The sequence below is a fragment of the Vombatus ursinus genome, unplaced genomic scaffold (genome assembly GCF_900497805.2).
Source record: "Vombatus ursinus unplaced genomic scaffold, bare-nosed wombat genome assembly UNPS02014813.1, whole genome shotgun sequence".
Classification (NCBI taxonomy): domain Eukaryota; kingdom Metazoa; phylum Chordata; class Mammalia; order Diprotodontia; family Vombatidae; genus Vombatus; species Vombatus ursinus.
Window position 1 is genome coordinate 18,105,440 of NW_020954591.1, and position 20,203 is coordinate 18,125,642.

Consider the following 20,203-nt stretch of genomic DNA (forward strand, 5'->3'; position numbering starts at 1 on the left):
GAAGAGAAGAGAAGAGAAGAGAAGAGAAGAGAAGAGAAGAGAAGAGAGGGGAAAAGAAGAGAGTAAGCATTGGTCTCAAATCCAGAAAGCCTAGATTTAAGTCCTGCCTCCAATATTGGATATGTGACTCTGGGCAAGACACTTAAACCCCAAATCTTCAGGACTATTGTGTAAAATTGTAAGATGCAGAGAAGATGCCAATCTATACTGGTAGGGAGAGTTTCCTCACCCAAGCGTGCCCTGTACCAATGAAATCATGGATCAGTCTCCCCCGCCCCGTCTCTCTCTGTGTCTCCACCTCCCTTTCTCCCTTTCCTCCTCCTCCTTCTCCTCTTCCTCCTCTTCTTCCTCCTCCTCCTCCTCCTCCTCCTCCTTCTTCTTTTTCTTCTTCTTCTTCCTCTTCTCTCTCTCTCTCTCTCTCTCCCTCTGGATAGAATGCTGGAATTGGATTCAGGAAAACCTGAGTTCAATCATTTGGCTCAGTTGTTTGCTAGCTTTGTGATCCTAGGAAAGTCACTTAACCTTTATTTCCTCATATATAAAATGGGTATAGTAACAGCACCTATCTCACAGGGATGTTGGGGGGATCAAGTGATATAATCATGGTAAAATACTTTGCAAAATTTAAAGTATTATATAAATGGTAGCTATGATGATGATAAAGTATTTAACATTTAACGAGGTTGTAATAGAACTGAACTATTTCTGTCTCATTTTTATACCTGTTTTGTTTTCTTCTTTAATTTTCCAACAATTCAAAATTACACAACATAAAACTGGTTCTTTATAATGAGGATGCTTGGAAAGAAACCATTGCCCTGTTCCTTCTAGGGGCTATTAAGTAACCGTTTAATGGGAACTGGGAAAAAGACCAGTGTCTTTCCAATGGTGATGTGGAGATAAATAGCTTCAGAAACCAAAGGATCAATAATCCATTATCAGAATCCCCCAATTAGTCATTTTTCCAATAAGATCACTTAATTTCAGAATATTAGCAAAAAAACAGTTAATCCTTAAATTTGTTATATACTCCTTTGAAATATTATAAAAGATTTCTTTTATTCTTTCCTTATATGCTTTTACAAGAACAGGTTATAACTAATCTTGCTCAGAGAAATTTACTTCCCTCAAAATTCCAAGACTCTTCTTTGTTTTAGAACCTATCCAATTTCTGACAACCAACTGTTTGTGTGTGGGAGAAAATATTTTGATAATCAGACCATGTGAATAATTGAAGGGGGGCATCTCAGTTCTTTATATTTGCTTGAGTAAGGCTATCTGTCCTGGGGCTTCCAAGGTGTCTGTGTTATGCTTTGGACACATTTTCTTGTTCCTGTGTTATAGCTATAAACACGTAATGCACAAGTCTCACCTCGCCAAGTTTCTACATTAAGGCATCGTATTTAGCCATTCAAAAAGTAGCAACGACTAAAATCAGCCCAAAGATGTATGCTCCCTGGATTATCTAGCAAATTAATTTTCAAGACAATTCATTAAAGGGGGTATAGTTGTATCCTGATGTCTTCCTTCCACACAAGTGAAAAGAATCTGCTAATTTCCTTAATTGCTATCAAATCTGGAACCTAGGGCACATTCTAAAAATCCATTTATTTGAGGGTGAGAGGGGCACAAATCTTTCGACTGAAATAGTAGTAAAGATATAAACTGAAAAATTAAATGGAAATGTAATCAGGTAAAGGTAGATATATTTGGCCATATCTGAAGGAATTGAATTAATTATATAATTATACATACCTTAACTGTGATGCAGCAGAATAAGCATTTAGTCTTGGAGTTAGGAGACCTGGGTTCAAGTCCTGCTTCTTCATTTTGTAGTTCTCCAATGATGCTAAATTTTTCCACTTAACCTCTATGAGCTTCACTTTCTTCATTTGTACAATGGGCATAATAATGTTTGTACTATCAATTTTCCAGAGTTATTGTGAGGAAGGTTCTTTGTCAGTGGCAAAATGGATATTGCATAACTACATAAGTTTAACTACTATTACTACCTGGGCAACTATTGTGATGGCAAACAAAATCATGCCAATTTGCTGTTGCCCTTTTCTAAATGACATATATTTTGACAAAATTCAATATTTTTATAGTTGCTGATTTGTAGGTGTTTTCATTCACTGAATATCAGAGTTTGGCATACCCTAATTATAAATAATGAATCAGTCAATCAATTAATCAGTATATATGTATTATTTACCATAGGTCAGACTCTCCTAGTTTCTGGGTCTGTGAAGACAAAAATGAGAGCTCTTGACCCCAAAGAGCTTGCATTCTATCAGGAGAAATGACATGAACACATCTACATAATTAAATATATATGTATGTATGTATAGAGAAAAGAACATATATAGTACACCATAATTTTTAAGCACTGGCAGCAGATGAAATCAGGATAGGCATTATGTAGGAGATGATACATAAGATGAGTTTTGAAACAAGTTGGTGATTCTAAGAATCAGAAATAGGGAGGGAATACATTTTAGGAATTGCTTGTGCAAAGACACGGAAGTAGGAAATAGAATAACAAGAATGAACAACAACAACAACAAAAAATGGTGAGTAGATTATGATGTGCTTATTTGTGTGCCCAACAAGACTTTATGTCCTTAAGGGGAAGACCATTTTTTTTTCTGAAAGACAGTATTCTCCAGAGTAATGCTTTTCCTCATGAGTTGTTGCTTTATATTTGGTAGTCATTTAACATTATTCTCAAAATGGAAGATAGATGCAACCTGATATAGTGCTAGACTTTCTGTTCAGAAGAATCAGGTTCAAGTATTATCATCAATTCCTTTGTAAAACATAATTCTTATTTGTAAAACATAAATTTTATTGTGTAAAATATAAATCTTTTGTTTGTACCTATATATATAAAATATATATATGTATATATATGTATATATGTCTTAATAAACCTTCCCTCACTGCTCTATCCAGAGAGTCAACACTTTTTAACAAGGAAGAAGAAAGAAAGAGGAAAAATAGGTAGTTCAGCAAAACTAATAAACATATCAGTTGCTTCCTATAATACATGTGCTGGCTCATATCCATAATCTCCTAGCTCTGTAAAGAATGGTAAGAGTAGCATTCTTATATTTCTTATTCAGAGTCAGTCTTGCTCATTATAATTATATTACTTCAGGGTTCAATTTCTTGTTTTTTTATGTTTAAATTGTCATAGTAATTGTACATATTATTTTCCTGGTTCTGCTTACATCATTCTCTGTCAATTCATGTAAGTCTTTCCATGCCTCCCTATACTCTTTTTGTTCATCTTATTCTTCAGAGTAGTAATAATCTATTACATTGCTGTACTTCAATTTGTTTAGCCATTCCCTAATTGATGACAACCTACTTTGTTTTAAGTTTTTGCTACTACAAAAAATGCCATAAATATTTTTAAATGCATTGGGACTTTCTTTCTGTGTTTGAGGTCCTTGAGATGTATACCTGGCCTAGGAATTTCCAGGTCAAAAGCATGGACATTTTGATCTCTTGTTAAAATTACTTTTTTCAATTAACAAGCATTTATCACCTCCCCTTTTCCTCCGTGGAGAAAAAAAGTAAAGCAAACAAACAAAAAAATAAAAAAACAACAACAACAACAAAAACCAAAACGTGTAATAAATATCCATAGTTAAGTGAGACAAATTCACATATTGGCCATGTCCAAATATATACATCTCATTCTGAGGCTGGAGACCATCACCTTTCAGTCAGAAGGTAAGTAGCATTATTCATCATCTGTCTTTTGGAAGTTTTAGCTCATTGCATTGATCAGAGTTACTAATTCTTTCAAAATTATTTGCCTTTACAGTGTTTTTATTATGGTACAAATTATTCTCCTGGTTCTGGTCACTTTCCTTTCCATCAGTTCATACAAGTATTACCAGGTTTCTCTGCAACCTTTTCATTTTCTTGTACACCAATAACACTCAATTATATAGTATCTCATTTTTTGTTCAGCCATTCCCTAAGTGATGGTCACCTCCTTAGTTTCCAGTTTTTGTTTCTACCACAAAAAGAAACTATTAGAAATATCTTTGTACATATGCTTCTTTTTTCTTCCTTTGACCTTTTTGAGGGTATAGGCCTAGTGAGTCATTGCATTATTGTGTCAACAAACAGCTAAGTAGCTTTCTAAACATAGTTTCAAAGTGATTTCTAAAATGATTGGAGCAAATCACAGCTTCCTCTCCAACATTAGTCCTTTTTTCTTTTTTGTCAAATTAGCCAATCTTATGGATGTAAGGTGGAATCTCAAGGTTGTTTTAATTTGCATATCTCTGATTAGTAGTGTTTTTGGATCCTTCTTTCATTTGGCTCTAGACAGCTTGTATCTTCCTATAAAAACTGCCCTTATTAATCCTTAGACCATTTTTTAATTGTGGAATGGCTCTTCTTTTAGAAAAGTTTTAATTTGTTTCTTATCTAGGAAATTAGGTGCTTAGTGAGAAACTTCTTAACAGTTTCCCTTCTAATATTAGCTTCTTTGATTTAGTTTGTTCAAAGACTTTTACATTTTATGTAACCAAAATTGTCCATTTTATCATTTGTGATCTTCTCTATCCCTTGTTTGTCATAAACTCTTCGCCTTTCCAAAGATCAAAAAGAAAATTTCTTCCTTTCTCCTCTATTCTTTTCATCATATGATCATTTGTATTTAAGTCACATATCCATTTGGAGGTTATTTTTGGTATATGGAATGAAGTTTGGTCTAAACTTAATTTCTCCCAGACTGTTTTCCAGCAGGTTTTTATATAAATAATAAGTGATATTTTTATGATGATAATTTTGATATATAACAAATATTAACAAATAATTCCAGTATCTGAGATTGTTGGATTTATAGAATGTTAGGTAACTATGTTCCTTTTCTTCTATACATTATATACCTAATTGTGCTTCAGTTTCCACGTGCATAAAACAAATGCAATAATTCTTGAAGTACTTATCTCATAGGGTTATTGTGAAGATCTTAAATGATATAATGTGTGTAAAGTACATTGTAAACCTTAATGCCACTATGGAAATAACAGCTATGGCTCTGACACTTATTACCAGAGTCACTTCAGATGAATCCTTTCATCTATCTGGGCATCAGTTTCCTCCTCTGAAAACTGAGAGCTTTGGATTAGATCAGAGCTGCAAGCAGCCCTAAAATGCCTGAGTACACCCAAAGCAGATTAAAGTGTAATTCAGAAATAATTAATAAAATTATAATTCGTGGTTTTCTGAGTTGATTTTTCTAGCCTGCAGAGAGTGGTTTCTACTTGAGTTTGACAGCAGTAGATTAGATTATCTCTAAAGTTCTTATTTACTCTGAAATGTGCCCAGTTGTATCAAAATGTATTTAACTTCTCTGTGTAACCGAAAAGGATCTGTCAAAGGAAAAACCTTTTCCCATGGCTTCATGCATAACAATGTATCCATCGATTTTCATCATCATCCTACCATGCAATACAACCACATCATATAGAAAATGAGGTAAATTAAACTACAACAAATATTTGTTAAGTATTCATAGGGAAGTAGGCAGTTTAGAAGGATGTTCATCCTGACCTCTTGGAGCTTATTACCTAGTATGGGGCTATGATATATATGAAACAAACAAACTATATATATAAATATATATACATATATTATATACACACACACACACACACATACATATATATGCACAGAAGAGAAGTCCAAAGCACTATATAAATACAAAGCACTATATATAATATTTAAAGGGAGGAAAAGAATTAGATGTGGCATTTGAGTTAAGCTTTGAAGGGTGGGCAATAATTAAACAATCTGTAGGTTGGTAGGAACAGTAAAAGAGAGAGGGCATTTTAGGCATAGGGATGCCATAAGTGAAGCAAAGAAGTTGGAAAAGATCCAATGTGTAAAGGAAACAGTGAGTAGTCCAGTCTGAAACATAAATAAGTCAACAATTACCAATTCCTTCTAATCTATGCAAATCTAGAATTCTTTCACTTCTTTTACTTTTATCTTTATTTTCTTCATAGTTGCACCTTGCTTGTTTAATTTCTATTTTCAGCAATACTCAAAGTAAATTTTCCATCTGCTTTCTGTGATGGTTTCTGTTCTGCCATGTTTATTTCTGGCACTGCTCATTTTTAGCTGTGTCTATTACTTGGACTCTTTACACTAACTCTTGGTTCAGATTTCCTTTTCACAACATTTACTCAACACCAACTTTTAAGTTTTCTTAATATGGGATGGGTTTCAGGGCTTAAATTACCAAATGAATTTTTCCCCACTTCAACTTTGGGGGTGATGGAGCAAAGGAAGAAGAAAATCATTATTTTTAGAAAAGCCTAATTATTTTTTTAAAACTGGGTGGCAGGGACAGGACCTCTTGCCATATTTTAACCTTTCACAGATTTTTTACCCCTGACCCCAGTTGCTTTGGGATACTTTCCCAGCATTAATTAACAAGAATTGTATTTGAAACGGTGAAATACTTCTTATAGGACATTCAGACTATCTGAAGACTAAATAAATGGATTTTTAAAATGTGTAGATCACAAAATCTATCAATTTCCCAGGAAATCTTAAGATTTTTCTAACCAGAAAAATGAGTGGCCCATTTATAGCCTGATTTATTCTGGTAACAAAAACCTAAATTGGATATTTCAGGGACAGACTCACAACCCACAATGCACCTGGCCATTGGGGAAACTTGATAATATGGGTGGAACTTTCTCCCCAAACCCAGCTGCTGTTCAGCTTACGTCCTGAAGGATAAGGATTGATCACCCCAGTAATTTTATCCCCACTACTTTAACTGCAGATGTTATTCTAATTCATATTCACCTAATCCTCTTCAGATTTTACTGAGCTAATTGTCTGCACACTCTCCCCCAGGAGTGGCTTCTGCTGGAAAGTGAAGTAGCCTGAGACTCTGTAGTGACAAGGCAGCTTTCATCCCAGAAACTCAAAGAGCTTTATGAGCATTAGCTCACGGATCTCCATAACATGTTCAGGAGGTGGGATTATCCCCATTTTACTGGTTAAGAAAACTGAGTTTCATGCTTAAGGGACATACCTAAGATTACTGAGAAATCTAATGGAACTGCTAAGAGCCACATTTCAGGACTTCTTTCTCAATTAATGTTTCAAATGTGACAATGCCATAAAGTCTAGTGCCCCTGTGAATTCAGGATAAGAACAGTGTACAGGAAGGATGCAAAAATGTTGGAAGAAGGCAAATCAAGAACAATGAGGAACAGGAGCAGCAAACTATCCATGGATTCATTGTGGGGTGGGGGGAGAGAGACAAGAGAAATTAATGGATGGAAGCAAAAAATAAACCAAATATTTCTTGGTATGGCAGTTCTGGAGGAAATGAATTACTGACTTGAATGGCAAGTTACATAGGAAATTCTGCTAACTTATAATTTTAGGCTATTTTTTTTTCCTTTCTATCTACCAGTTTCCAAAATTATAAGTCTTACTCAAGTAAAATAAATACATAGATTTCCTTGTAAAATAGCTCAGGGAAACTTAGATGAATAGGACATAGTGGAAAATAATAAAGGATGGTGCTCCCAGTGGATATTTGTCAAAATGATATAATGTGAACAGCATCTTTGGTAGTGATAGTCCTCAAAATTATGTCAGATAAGAAATAGTTATGACTTACTGGATATGGGAAGCAATATCTCAGCATGACTTGTGTCATATCTTTCAAAGGGTCCTGATATGTAGTGATGATTAGAAAAATCATTGGTCTTGAAAGGAAAATACTTTCTTCTGGAGAAAGACAGACAGATCCAAGTCAGGATCTAAGCATAAGGAATATAAACCAGATCATGAGATCATAAATTTAGAATGGGAAGGGACCTTAGAGGACATCTAGTCTAACTCTCTCCTTTTATAGATAGGCTTAGAAAGGTTGTGACTTGCCCATGGTCATATAGTCAGTAAGCATCAGAGACAGGATTTTAACTCAGGTCCTCCTGACATCAAGTTCAGCACTCTATCCACTATGACATGTTGCATCTCTGGGTAAAGTTGTGTTCTGAATCAGAGTTTCTAGGGAATGTCAAAATCAAGAGTGAGACTCTACTAGATCTGATGTATTAAGCCAAGGAGGTCATGATATCAATATTCACATATTATTGAGAGAGGTTGGCAAAAATAATAACCTGACACAATCTGCTTCCTCAAACCATCTCTTTTAGGGCAATAGTGTGTGCCTCCGTCCCTGTTTTGCTTTAATTTATTGGTGTGATTCCAAATGATTTCATGCTTTTTTATGTCTTCTACCTACTCAATGACATCAACAATGTTGTGAGCTTGTGTAGCTTGAGGATAGAGTTTTAGTCATCATACTGAGAATCTTCTAAAGTATATAAAAACAATAACTATTTGAATCATGTAAGTCTTAATTTCTTCACTTGTAAGATCTATGAGACAATCTAATTGTCTATGGCCCCATTGATTTTGGATAATAGGATAAAAGCTAGAGGAGGCTAGATGTCATTAATCTAGTTCTTTCCTTTTACAGATGGGTAATTTGGCTCAAAGGAGGTGAAATGACTTACCTAAGGTCATATAAGTAGGAAATAGCTGAGTCAGGATTCAAACCTTTGTCCTCTTTCTGAAAATCCTATTTTTAGGATTTAGGGTTTTTTTCCACCCCACCCCTCAACTTCCCTTACAATTACAATTGTCCCTCATGAAATTAAGTTTGGACCTTTTCCATGATTGATCATTGAACAAGTAATCAGGGGTTAGATTGAAACACTCTCAGTAGAACTGGGCATGTTTACTATTGGGAAGAACATGCTATCTTGTTCCTTATCAAGGCTTTTATCTAATCCTTGGTTTCTGTGGTTGTTAATCAAAGGAGATAGGTAGGGACTATGCTCAAGAGGACTGGCCACTTATTCAGGAAGAGCTGCCCATTAAGAAGATGAGAGAAAGTGGGGAAAGATAGCTTCTGATCTTTCTTGCTGAACTCTTTGTTGAGGTAAATGGGAAAAAGTGGATATTTGTGACAAATAGGCTAGTTTACTTGGTGTTGATCAATTTTGGGGGAGGGTAAGACCTATTTTTAAAAAAATGGAAAAAAAATAAGCAAATCCAGAGGCTTAAAGAGAGCTGGATGTTTTACCTCAAGTAGACCAAACATTCCAATTTTGCACTGAAATTTTCAGGTTTGATCTGGATGCTTGGTCTGGTGTAGCTAAAGCTTTAGAGAGCTGAAGATTTTGAAAATCTTTTAAAACTATGTGTTGTTGGTTCACTTTGTGATTTAACTGAGTCATTTCTTCAAATACTAAACAGACAGCTTCAAAAAGGTGTCTATTTCATTTTTCAGAAGCAGTCTGGTCACTTAAACGATGTTGAGAAGCTCACCATGTCAGGAAGGTCTAAGAGGTCAATGCCAGAACTTCCTAAGCCTCAGACAGGTGCAGGATTATGGTTCATAATTCTCTGTTTGGTATTCACAGAAGAGCTTGACTTTATCTCAATTAATCAGCAGGGGATAAGTACCTACAAATGGAATCTATAAGGACAACAGGAGGATCAAGAGAACAAAGGCTCCTGTTGTCATAGGGGTAGCATTAGTCTTTGTTACATTTAATTAATTAAGACAAACAGAAAAGGTTAAGACACATTTCTCAATTTGGTTTACCAGAGACAATCCATCCACTGCCCTTCAATGATGTAGTTGGGGACAGTGAATGTATGGTTTATAGTCTATAACTAATATTCTTTGTCTGGTATATTATTAGTGTAAAGTTTTGTTTATTTGCATTAATAAGAGCTAAACACTATCATTTGAATTTATTTGCATTTATATTAGAAAACACTATGTATTTTGAGAGTATTTGCTAATGTTGCAAATTCAGCAGATTGAACTTTAAAGCAGCCTCGAATACAAAGTCATCATCTTGGAAGGAAAAATCCTGGATCTTAATTTCTTTCTTTCTTTCTTTTTCTTTTTTTTTCTTTTTTTTAAGAAGTGAATCAAAGCCCTAGTATTATTGCATTGCCAATGCTATTATTTATTCAGAATACAGTCAATATTATTCAAATCTTTGTAACACTGAATAGCACATTCTGCCATATTAGTTTTTAGGTATAGATAGATATAAATATACATGTCTATAGCTGTCTATCTATCTATCTATATTGTCATGGCAGAATTACTAACTGAGTAAAGAAGAAGCCTGGGTGCCTGAGCTTTCTCTAGTTCTTGAAGCCTTTGCCTGTAACTTGCTGGAGGATGAGCTAAGACAAAGCTATTTGTGGTGATTTCCAGGTTATAACAGGAAGAAAAATAGAAATTTATATGTGAGAACTACTCACTACCACTTGGCATTTTGATTTCTACTCTATTCCACCTTGCTGATGCCCCCAAGCCAATTCTACTGGTCACCTGTTGGCATTTAGAGCCTCCCTTGTGGTTTGCTTGAAGGACATGTCAGAGTTCACTGAAAGGACTGCCAATTAGCTTGCCAGCAATCACATTAGTGATATAAGCTGTCCTGGCTCTCTCCTGAAATCTTTCAAACACTAGAGAATATCTCAGTAGAAATCTGTAGCTTCTCTTTTCCTTTTCCTAAACTTGTAGTTTTTTTTTCTTTGTCATTTCCATTCCATCCTTCCTATTCCCATTGTCGCCACACTGTAATAGGCTTTTGTTGCCAACAACTTGGATTATTTCAATAGATTATATGAAGGCATTAGGGTTTTGATTCAAACATTGATCATTTATGGTAGAAGTATTTGGAGAAGAAGAAATTGTTCACGTGAAACATGTATGGTTTGGCTTCCTTTGTAAGACAAAATACACTTCAGAAGGAAAGAACTTTTCAAGACTAACAGAAATAATAAACTCAGTGGTAGAATATATCCACAGGGACCAACTAAAGTAAAGATGATCTATAAGAGAGAAAACCCCTATTTAAATATAATGACATGAAAGAATAGCCAAAGGAAAACAGTCTTCCTGGCAAAGTGAGTGACCCTCAGTTGAAATAGATTCTCTTTGTTCCCTAGACTCCAGAAGGTTTTACTTGTTGCGAAAAATAAAATCCCCAAGTAGATCCAAATATTCAAATAATTGAACCACCAGGAGGGCAAACATCAATTTGTTAAATAAAATACAGTTCTGTTCTGAATAAACATGCCCAGAGAAATACTACCTTTCCTTGGAAAGGCACTCATGAAATTGGCTTTGGTTTCACTAACTGGAGCTTAGGTATATGTAACAGAGAGCAGTTGTTATTATAAAGCCTATCTTTCACTCTTTTTTCTTTTTTTCTTTCTTTTTCTTTTTTCTTTTGTTCTTTCTTTCTCTCTTTCTTTCTTTCTTTCTTTCTTTCTTCCCTTCCTTCCCTTCTTTCCTTCTCTCTCTCTCTCTCTCTCTCTCTCTCTTTCTCTCCTCACTTCCTCCCTTCCTTTCTTCCTTCCTCTCTTCAACAAGGAACTCTAATTCAATGAAGCTACTATATGTGTAAGGTAATTAAAACAAAGGTGAGAGACCTTTTATGCAGATGGAGTACAGTCCTGCATGAGTAACCCTACAACCAATTGATTCATCCCACGTGTACTATCCAGAGTTTCTGTGGCTTCATAATCATTTTCTGAATGATGGAGCTGAATAACATTAGTGTGGGCTGCGGAATCCAAAGACCACCTTCTTTGCTGGCTATAGCCTAAGCAGCAATAACTGTAATCACTTTTTACTGCCTAACAGATTTTATATAAGCAAATTCAAGCAATAAGCTGAAAAAGAGAGATCATTTTCTCAGCCTTTCCTTAAATGCACTGCTAAACATATTATTCTCCTCCTCTGCCTAGGATTTACACTATTCAGTAGTTGCACTTTCAGAATTACATGGGCTAGGATTAGGAAAAAAAGGTTTTTGTCTACGTGGATGGAATTTAGTGTGGTCTGGGTTAATTATGATTTTGGTGGTGTAGAAGGGGGCAGGGTGAGGAATCAACACATATTAACCAACAATAAAAAGACATCTCTCAAGTTCATTTGAACTGTGGAGATCAGATTATGAAAGGTTAAACCATTAAATGGATGCTAATGCACTGTGATGCCTGGAGCTTGTCCAACACTACCTGCAGCAGCTGTCAACCTAATTAAGCCAGATGTATGTTAAACATAAACGGACCTCCCAGGAGGAAAAATAACAGATTTTAGGTCCTTGTGGGGCTTAAGGAACCAATAAGTATAGTGTTTCTGAAGGAAATATCACCCTACCTCACAGATTCTCTGCTCATTAGGAACATCTTGATTGGACCCTGATGACACTGAACTTGGAGTAGGGTGAGTGCTATGGCTCATTTTAAGAGAGGACTATGTTAATGCTCATTTTCAATTGACCCCAGCAGTCCTGGTGTTTGCTTGATACTTTCATCTTAAAACACACACACACACACACACACACACACGTACATACACACATAATCTCTGCCTCACTTTAAGTCCTTGGCTTATTTAAAAGTGACATTTAAACAATGCCAAGTTTGACAGCCCTTAAAGTGAATAGAAAAACCATTAAACAGGGAAAGGGCATCACCAGGTCTTGAGTATTCTGGATCATGCAAAATTCACAAATCCAGACTCATTCTAGGCATAATCTTTGCAATCAGAGAGAATAATTTAAAAAATCTGAAATAAAAGATGCAAAGGGGAAAATACTGTGTTTTGTTCAAATAAAATAAAAAAAACTCTCTAGTTTACATTTTTTTACATTCAAGTTATAAAATGCCATATCTCCAAAACAGAAGTGTTTGAGAGCCAGACCTTTAAACCTAGCCAGGAAAAGGCTTCTCAGAAAGCTTTTCTTCTATGAAAACAACCAAGCTGCTGAGTCTCTTTGAACCTATGTTCTCTCTGTGAGATATGCTGCACTGCCCAGCCCAATATGAGTACTTCATAAATTATCAATAATTCACAGACAACATAAATTCTTAGATCTTGATTAACTGGAACCAGGAATTATCTGAATAACACAAAAATGTGGATGGTATAGAAAAATGCATCAGGCAGAACCTTTTTGTTAGAAAATGTAAAAGAATATGTATTCTGTGGCCTAGACCTTCCCCTCTCCCACTAAGTTCTAAGCTGGCAGCAACCAGGATCCATTCTGGGATTTAACCCTGAAAAGGATATTTTCTTTCTTTGGCTCATTGCCCCAATCTGGAATTGTTCCAGGAAAATTTCCTACTATACTTACGGTATAGTATATGTTTAGGTTTCCCAAAATGTGGATGAAAGGGTTCCCTAGCTCCTATAAAAGCACTAAAGATAGTAAATGCAAATGGAGTGTCGGACAAACTTTATTTTGTCCCAGATTGTAGCTATTTTATAAACAAGCTTTTTTGCATTATAGTATTATAAGATCATTGACTGAGAGCTGAAAGCCCATTGAGCCCATTGAGTCCAACTATTTCATTTTAAAGACAAGAAAACTAAAGCCTAGAGAGGTTAAGTGATTTGCCCAGAGTAGGTCATATAGTTCATAAGTGTCTGATGTATGTATTCCTCACTCTACATACATCATTCTATCCATTGGATCACCTGACTCCAGAAAAATGCAACACACACACACATTCAGAAAAGTCCCTGAACAGAAACAAATCAGTACCTTCAAGAGGGTTGAATTTGAAGCTACTATCAGAGAAATCCTTTGAAATTCCAATTAGTCCCTCTTTCCAATACAGTCCTAATATCCTTTCTCTATCTCCCCAAACTCTTACTACTATGTTGAGTTTTGGATTCTGCATAAGCTAGACATACATGGAAAGATATTATATAAGCAATCCCCTTCTCACTGGACCTACACTGTCTGACTAATTTAGTGGCTTTACTCTTGAAATAGGATGCTATGCAGTTATTGTTTTGCTGAATCTTATTTTATTACAAATGGCACACTCTCCCCAGAAAAGTCCTTTCTTTTTAATTAATCATGTCAGCAAAGTTAAGGGTATAAAATTAATCCACATTAATCACAAGCATTTCTGTACATTCCAAATAAAATCCAATAGGAAAAGACAGAGCGATTCCATTTAAATAACTACAGAATACATAAGATACTTGGGTTCTACCTACCAAGTCACATACACAAATATTATCAATACAACTATAAAACACTCTTTATAAAAATAAAGACAGATTTGAAAGACTAGTGAAAAATTAATTGTTCAAAGGTAGGCCAACCCAACATAATAAAAAACAACAATATTATCTATGATACTTTACTTGTTCAATGTCATATAAATCAAACTGCTAAATGATTATTAAGCTAGAACTCATGATAACAAATTCATCAGGAGGAACACAAGATAAAGAGTATTAAGGGGAACAATGAAAGAAAGTGGGGAGGAAAGGCATCTAACAGTACTAGATCTCAAGCTGTACTATGAAGCAGTAATTATGGAAACAATTCGGTATTGCTTAAGAACTAGAGACATTGATCAGTAGAACAGATCAGATACACAAAATAGAGAAGCAAATTAATACTCTAGCTTAGTGTTTTTTTATGAGCCTCAACACAAAGATATTTGCATAAGAACTCATTATTTAACAGTATCTTCATCTGCTGGGAAAACTTGAAAATAATCTGGTGGATATTAGGTTCAGACCAAAACTCACATGACACCAAGATAGGCTCCAAGTGAATATGTGACTTTGACATACAAGGTGAAAGTTACATCATAAACATATTAGAGAAGAAAGAATGCAATTACCTTTCAGATTTATAAATAGGGGAAAAGTTAATGAAAAAAAAGAGAGATAAGATGACAGAATATAAAATAGATAATTTTGATTAAATAAAAATTTTAAAAGACTGTACAAATAAAACCAAATACAGATAATATTAGAAGGGAAACAAGGAACTACAGGGGAAAAAAGCAATGGCTTTGTGACATTTCTCTGATAAAATTTTCATTTCCAAGTTATATAAGGAACTGATTCAAATATCTAAGAATGAGAGTCATTTCCCACTTGACAGATGGTTAAAAGATATGAAAAGGTGGTTTTCTAAGAAAGAAATCCTGGCTATCAGTAGCCATAATTAAAAAAGAAATTCATTCGAGTTTGATTCTTTGTGACATCATGTGGGGTTTTCTTGGCAAAGATACTGTAATGGTTTTACATTTCCTTCTCATTTTACAGATGAGGAAACTGAGACAAACAGGGTTAATTGATTTGCCCAGGGTCACATAGCTAGTTAATTGTCTGTGGTCAGATATGAACTCAGATCTTTACTCCAGGCCCAGTGCTCTATCTACTGCTCCACCTAGCTACCTAGGAAAGTCAAAATCCTTCCTCCTCTACATGTGAGGTTGGCATTCAGTAACAATATACTTAAACTACTTTTTTTCTTCTTCAGGATATATGTAATGGGAGGTAAGCCTCTGCCGTGTACTTCTAATTCATCATTTCAGGGTTCTGTTTGTTTGTTTTGGTTTACGTTTTTGCTTTGTTTTTCTGCATGTATCTCTAGGTAGCATAGTAGAGAAAGAGAACTGGGTTTGAAGTCAAGAAGACCTGACTTTAAATTTTGCCTCAGGCACTTGCTAGCTATTTTAACTCTGAGAGAGTCACTTAACATCTCTTGTCTTTAGTTTCCTCATCTGATGAAAGTCAGGAGTCTTGTGGTTATCACTTGTGTCATCAGGTTAACTTTCTAATTCATCAGGGTGATCAGGGATCATCAGACTGATCTGGGACTCTCCTTTACAATGTAAAAATTTTAAGAGCAGGAGTAATTTTGTTTTTTTCTTCTTCTTTTTTTTTTTTTTTTGGCTAGGCAATGGGGTTAAGTGACTTGCCCAGGATCACACAGCTAGTAAGTGTTATGTGTCTGAGGCCAGATTTGAACTCAGGTCCTCCTGAATCCAGGGCCGGTGCTCTATCCACTGCACCACCTAGCTGCCCCTTTTTTTCTTCTTATACCTAGAGCCTAGTCCAATACCTTGTATATAGTTGACATTCAAACCTCTTTATATCGTTGAATTGAATTCAAGACAGTGAGAAGACATATGGGTATGTATGATAACACCTTCAGATCTTGATTAAGTAGTTGCTTTGCATGTCTGATACTCAAAGAAAAGACTAATGGGCTGAGCCAAGATGGCAGAGTAAAGGAAATGACTTGTTTGAGCTCTCTGCCAAACCCCTCCAAATACCTGTAAAAAAATGGCTCTGAACAAATTCTAGAGTGGCAGAACCCACAAAAAGACGGAGTGAAGCAGATTTCCAGCCCAAGACAACCTGGATGGTTGATTGGAAAGGTCTGTTGTGCTAGGCTGGGGAAGAAATGCAGTTCAACGTGGGCCCCACAGGAAAAGACCAGGCCTCAGTAAATCTGGAGCAGGTCTCAGGGGACCGAATCACTGGCAGCTGTGACAGTTTCCAGACTTCCAAATCCACAAACCCTAAAGACAACTTAGAAGGTCAGTAGGAAAGGTCTGCAGGACCTCAGAGAGACAGGAACTGAGTCTGGCCCCAGTCCTGGTGCAGCCCTGGGTCAGCAGCTGCTTCCTGAGCTCTTGGCCAATAGATGGAGGGGGGATCAAGCAATTGATCAGAGGGGGATTGCAGAGATATATTTGCTGGTGCTGAGGCAGGATTCTCTTACTTTGCCCATGCTTGGATGTGTGTCATAGTTCTGGGTGGTGATCCTGGCATGAGTAGGAGTGCTAGCATGGTGGAGTGCTAGCATGGTGGAGCTTGTGGTGGTGGTGGAGAAGGAATCCTCCTCACAGTTCTAAGGCAGAAAAGAGTGCTGGTGGTCACTCATAGACCACAGCACAGACCAGGAAAGGAATAAACACCTCACTTTTGATTATATCACCTTTGAAGAACTGAAAATTTACGGGTCCCTAGAAGTATCTCTAAAAACAGTCTCACAAAACCACTGAAGCTTAGGACAGTACATTCTTCACACTGGAAACAGACCCTTATCTTAACAGAGTTTAAAAGTCAAATAATTGGCTGGAATCATGAGTAAAGAATACAAAAAAAGTCAGACCATAGAATCTTACATTGGTGACAACGAAGATCAAAACATACAACCAGAAGAAGACAACATAGTGAAAGCTCCTACATCCAAAGCCTCTAAGAAAAACATGAATCAGTCCCAGGCCATGGAAGAGCTCAAAAAGGAATTTGAGAAGCAAGTAAGAGAAATAAAGGAAAAACTCGGAAGAGAAATGAGAATGTTGTAAGAAAATCATGAAAAACAAGTCAACAGCTTGCTAAAGGAGACCCAAAAAAATACTGAAGAAAATAACACCTTAAAAAATAGTGTAACGCAAATGGCAAAAGAGGTCAAAAAAGCCAATGAGAAGAATGCCTTCAAAAGCAGAATTGGCCAAATGGAAAAGGAAGTCCAAAAGCTCACTGAAGAAAATACTTCCTTAAGTTTTTCCTAAGCTGTGATTAGTGAAACGTGTTGTTCAAGGTAAAAAGTCTTATTGGATTTTATGTTGAGTTGTCTGATGGATCATAATAATTCAATGATAATCAATAATCCACCGTTGGAGAGAAAAGCCACAAGCTACTCAGAGAGAATGTGATACTGGTAGAAAGTCAGCATTGGGAAATCTGAGAGAACAATTTTAGCCTCTGTCTAAGATGGGATCCTCTTGGCTCAGTTTTCCCATTATGTTCCTTTGAAAAGGAATGTTACCCACCTGGCTTTTCCTGAGTTTGGTTATGAGGTGGATTTGAAACTGCACGGTTGGAAAACTGAATTATCTGAATCCAAACAGAGCTAAGGATGTTTTATCCTGTCATATCTGGGCCCTGTAGTCTTTTTCTGTCAGATTTGTGTCTTCCAGAAATTCATCTACAATTGATAGCAAACAGCGGGTACCAGTCAACATTCCCGCTCCCCCAATGGTTCCCTGTATGCAACCTGTGAGGGGTGAGAGAGGATTATACTGGAAGAAGGAGAAAGGGAGATGTGGAATGGGGTAAATTATCTCACATAAAACAGGCAAGAAAAAGCTTTTACAGTGGAAGGGAAGTAGGGGAAGGGAAGTAGGGGAAGGTAAGAGGGAAAGAGTGAATCTTATTCTCATTGGATTTGGCTTAAGGAGGGAGTAACATACACACTCAATTGGGTATGGAAATCTATCCTACCCTACAGGAAAATGTGGCGGGGGGGAAATATAAGGGGGGGAGAATGATAAAAGGGAGGGCAGATTGGGGGAGAGGGTAATCAGAAGCAAACACTTCTGAGGAGGGACAGGGTCAAAAGAAAGAATAGAATAAACCAGGGGTGGGATATGTTTTTCACAACGTGACTAATATGGAAGTGTTTTGCGTGACTACACATCTATAACTTGCATCAAGTTGCTTGCCATCTCACTTTAAGTGGCTGGGGAAGGAACCCAAAGCTTTAAAACCAAATGTTAAAAATTGTTTTTACATGCAACTGGGAAATAAGATACATAGGTAATGGGGTATAGAAATCTCTCCTGTCTTACAGGAAAACAGAAGCAGAAGGGAATAAGCGAAAGAGGGGAGGGTGATAGAAGGGAGGGCAGATTAGCAGAAAGGGTATTCAGAATGCATGCCATCTTGGAGTGGGGGAGGGGCAATATGGGGAGAAAATTTGAAACTCAAAATCTTGTGGATGTGAATGTTGAAAACTAAAAATAAACAAATTAATTATTTTCTTTTAAAAAACAAGAGACTAGTGCTAGATATATAAATCTATAAAGCATGCATAGACATGATAATTACACACATGAGAGTTGAGGGGATTACTGAGAGGAGAGAAGAGAAGAAAGAGAGAGAGAGAGACAGAGAGACAGAGACAGAGAGACAGAGAGACAGACAGGAATGGAGAGAGAGACAGAGAGACATCATGAGAGAGAGAGAGAGAGTGAGAGAGGACAAGAGAAGAAAGAAGGACAAGAGGAGAAAGAAGGGAAGGGAAGGGAAGAGAAGAGGGAAAGACCAAGCATAGAGTCTTAGAGTATAGAGCCTTAGTGAACACCCACATGTATAGGGAATGTTATAGATGATGGGCCAGAAAAGGAAACTGAGGATTGCTTAAACAGGTAGGAGGAGAACAAGGAGAGAACAATGTTGTGCAAATCCAGAGAAGGGAGAGTATATAGGAAGAGAGGGTGGTCAACAGTGACAAAAGCAGCAGAGGGATCACAGATGAAGATTTAGTAACTGAAAGAACAGTTTGGTAACTGAAAGAACAGTTTCAAGTGATGAGATTTAAATACAAAATTCAATGAGTTGAGGAATGAGTGAGAGAATACAGTGGTGACGACTAGTTTTTGTTGTTCAGTCATTCAGTCAGCTTTGACTCTTCATGACCCCATGGACCAACTGTCCATGGGGTTTTCTTGGCAAAGATACTGAAGTGGTTGGCCATTTCCTTCTCCAGTTTTATGCAGGCAAGTGTTCAGTGATATGCCCAGAGTCACACAGCTAATAAGCATCTGAGGTAAGATTTCATCTCTGATCTTTCTGACCCCAGGCTCACTGCTCCACTATGCCACATAGCTGTCTTGGCAACAACTAGTCTAGATATCTTTGTTTTTTCTCCCTGGGAATTTGGCTATGAATAGAAGAAGAGATGTACAATGATAGTTTGAGTGGACAATAGGGACTAGTGAGAGTTTTTCTTTATTTGTTTTAGGATAGAGAAAATGAGCATATTTCAAGGCAAATGGGAACAAACAAATAGGGAGAGGGTGAAGGTTATGTAAAGAGAGCACAATTGATTAGTTAATTGGCAAAAGAAGACAGAAGGACATGTGATAAGAGGCACATACTGAGGGGTTAGTCTTGGCAAGCAGAAAGGCCATCATAATCAAAGACTCTAGGGAAGAAGGAGAAATCAGCTGGTGACATCAAATGGTTCTGAGATGAAAAGAAGAAAAGAGAGAACTCACTGCAAATGATCTTTTTTTTTTTCTTTATAGTAGGAAATGAGGTCTTCAGCTAAGTGGGAAATGAAATAAGAAGAGAAGAAAGAGGAGAGCAACTTTAGAATAGCTTTATAATGAAATAGGGAATTACTTAGTGAAAAAAAAGATATTGCATTGCTACAGTGATGGTTCAATTGAAGTTAGATAATATATTTATAATGTTCCCATTTAGAAAGATTGTCTGATTTAGTTCATCTCTCTTCAGTTTCCTGAAAGTAGGAACAAG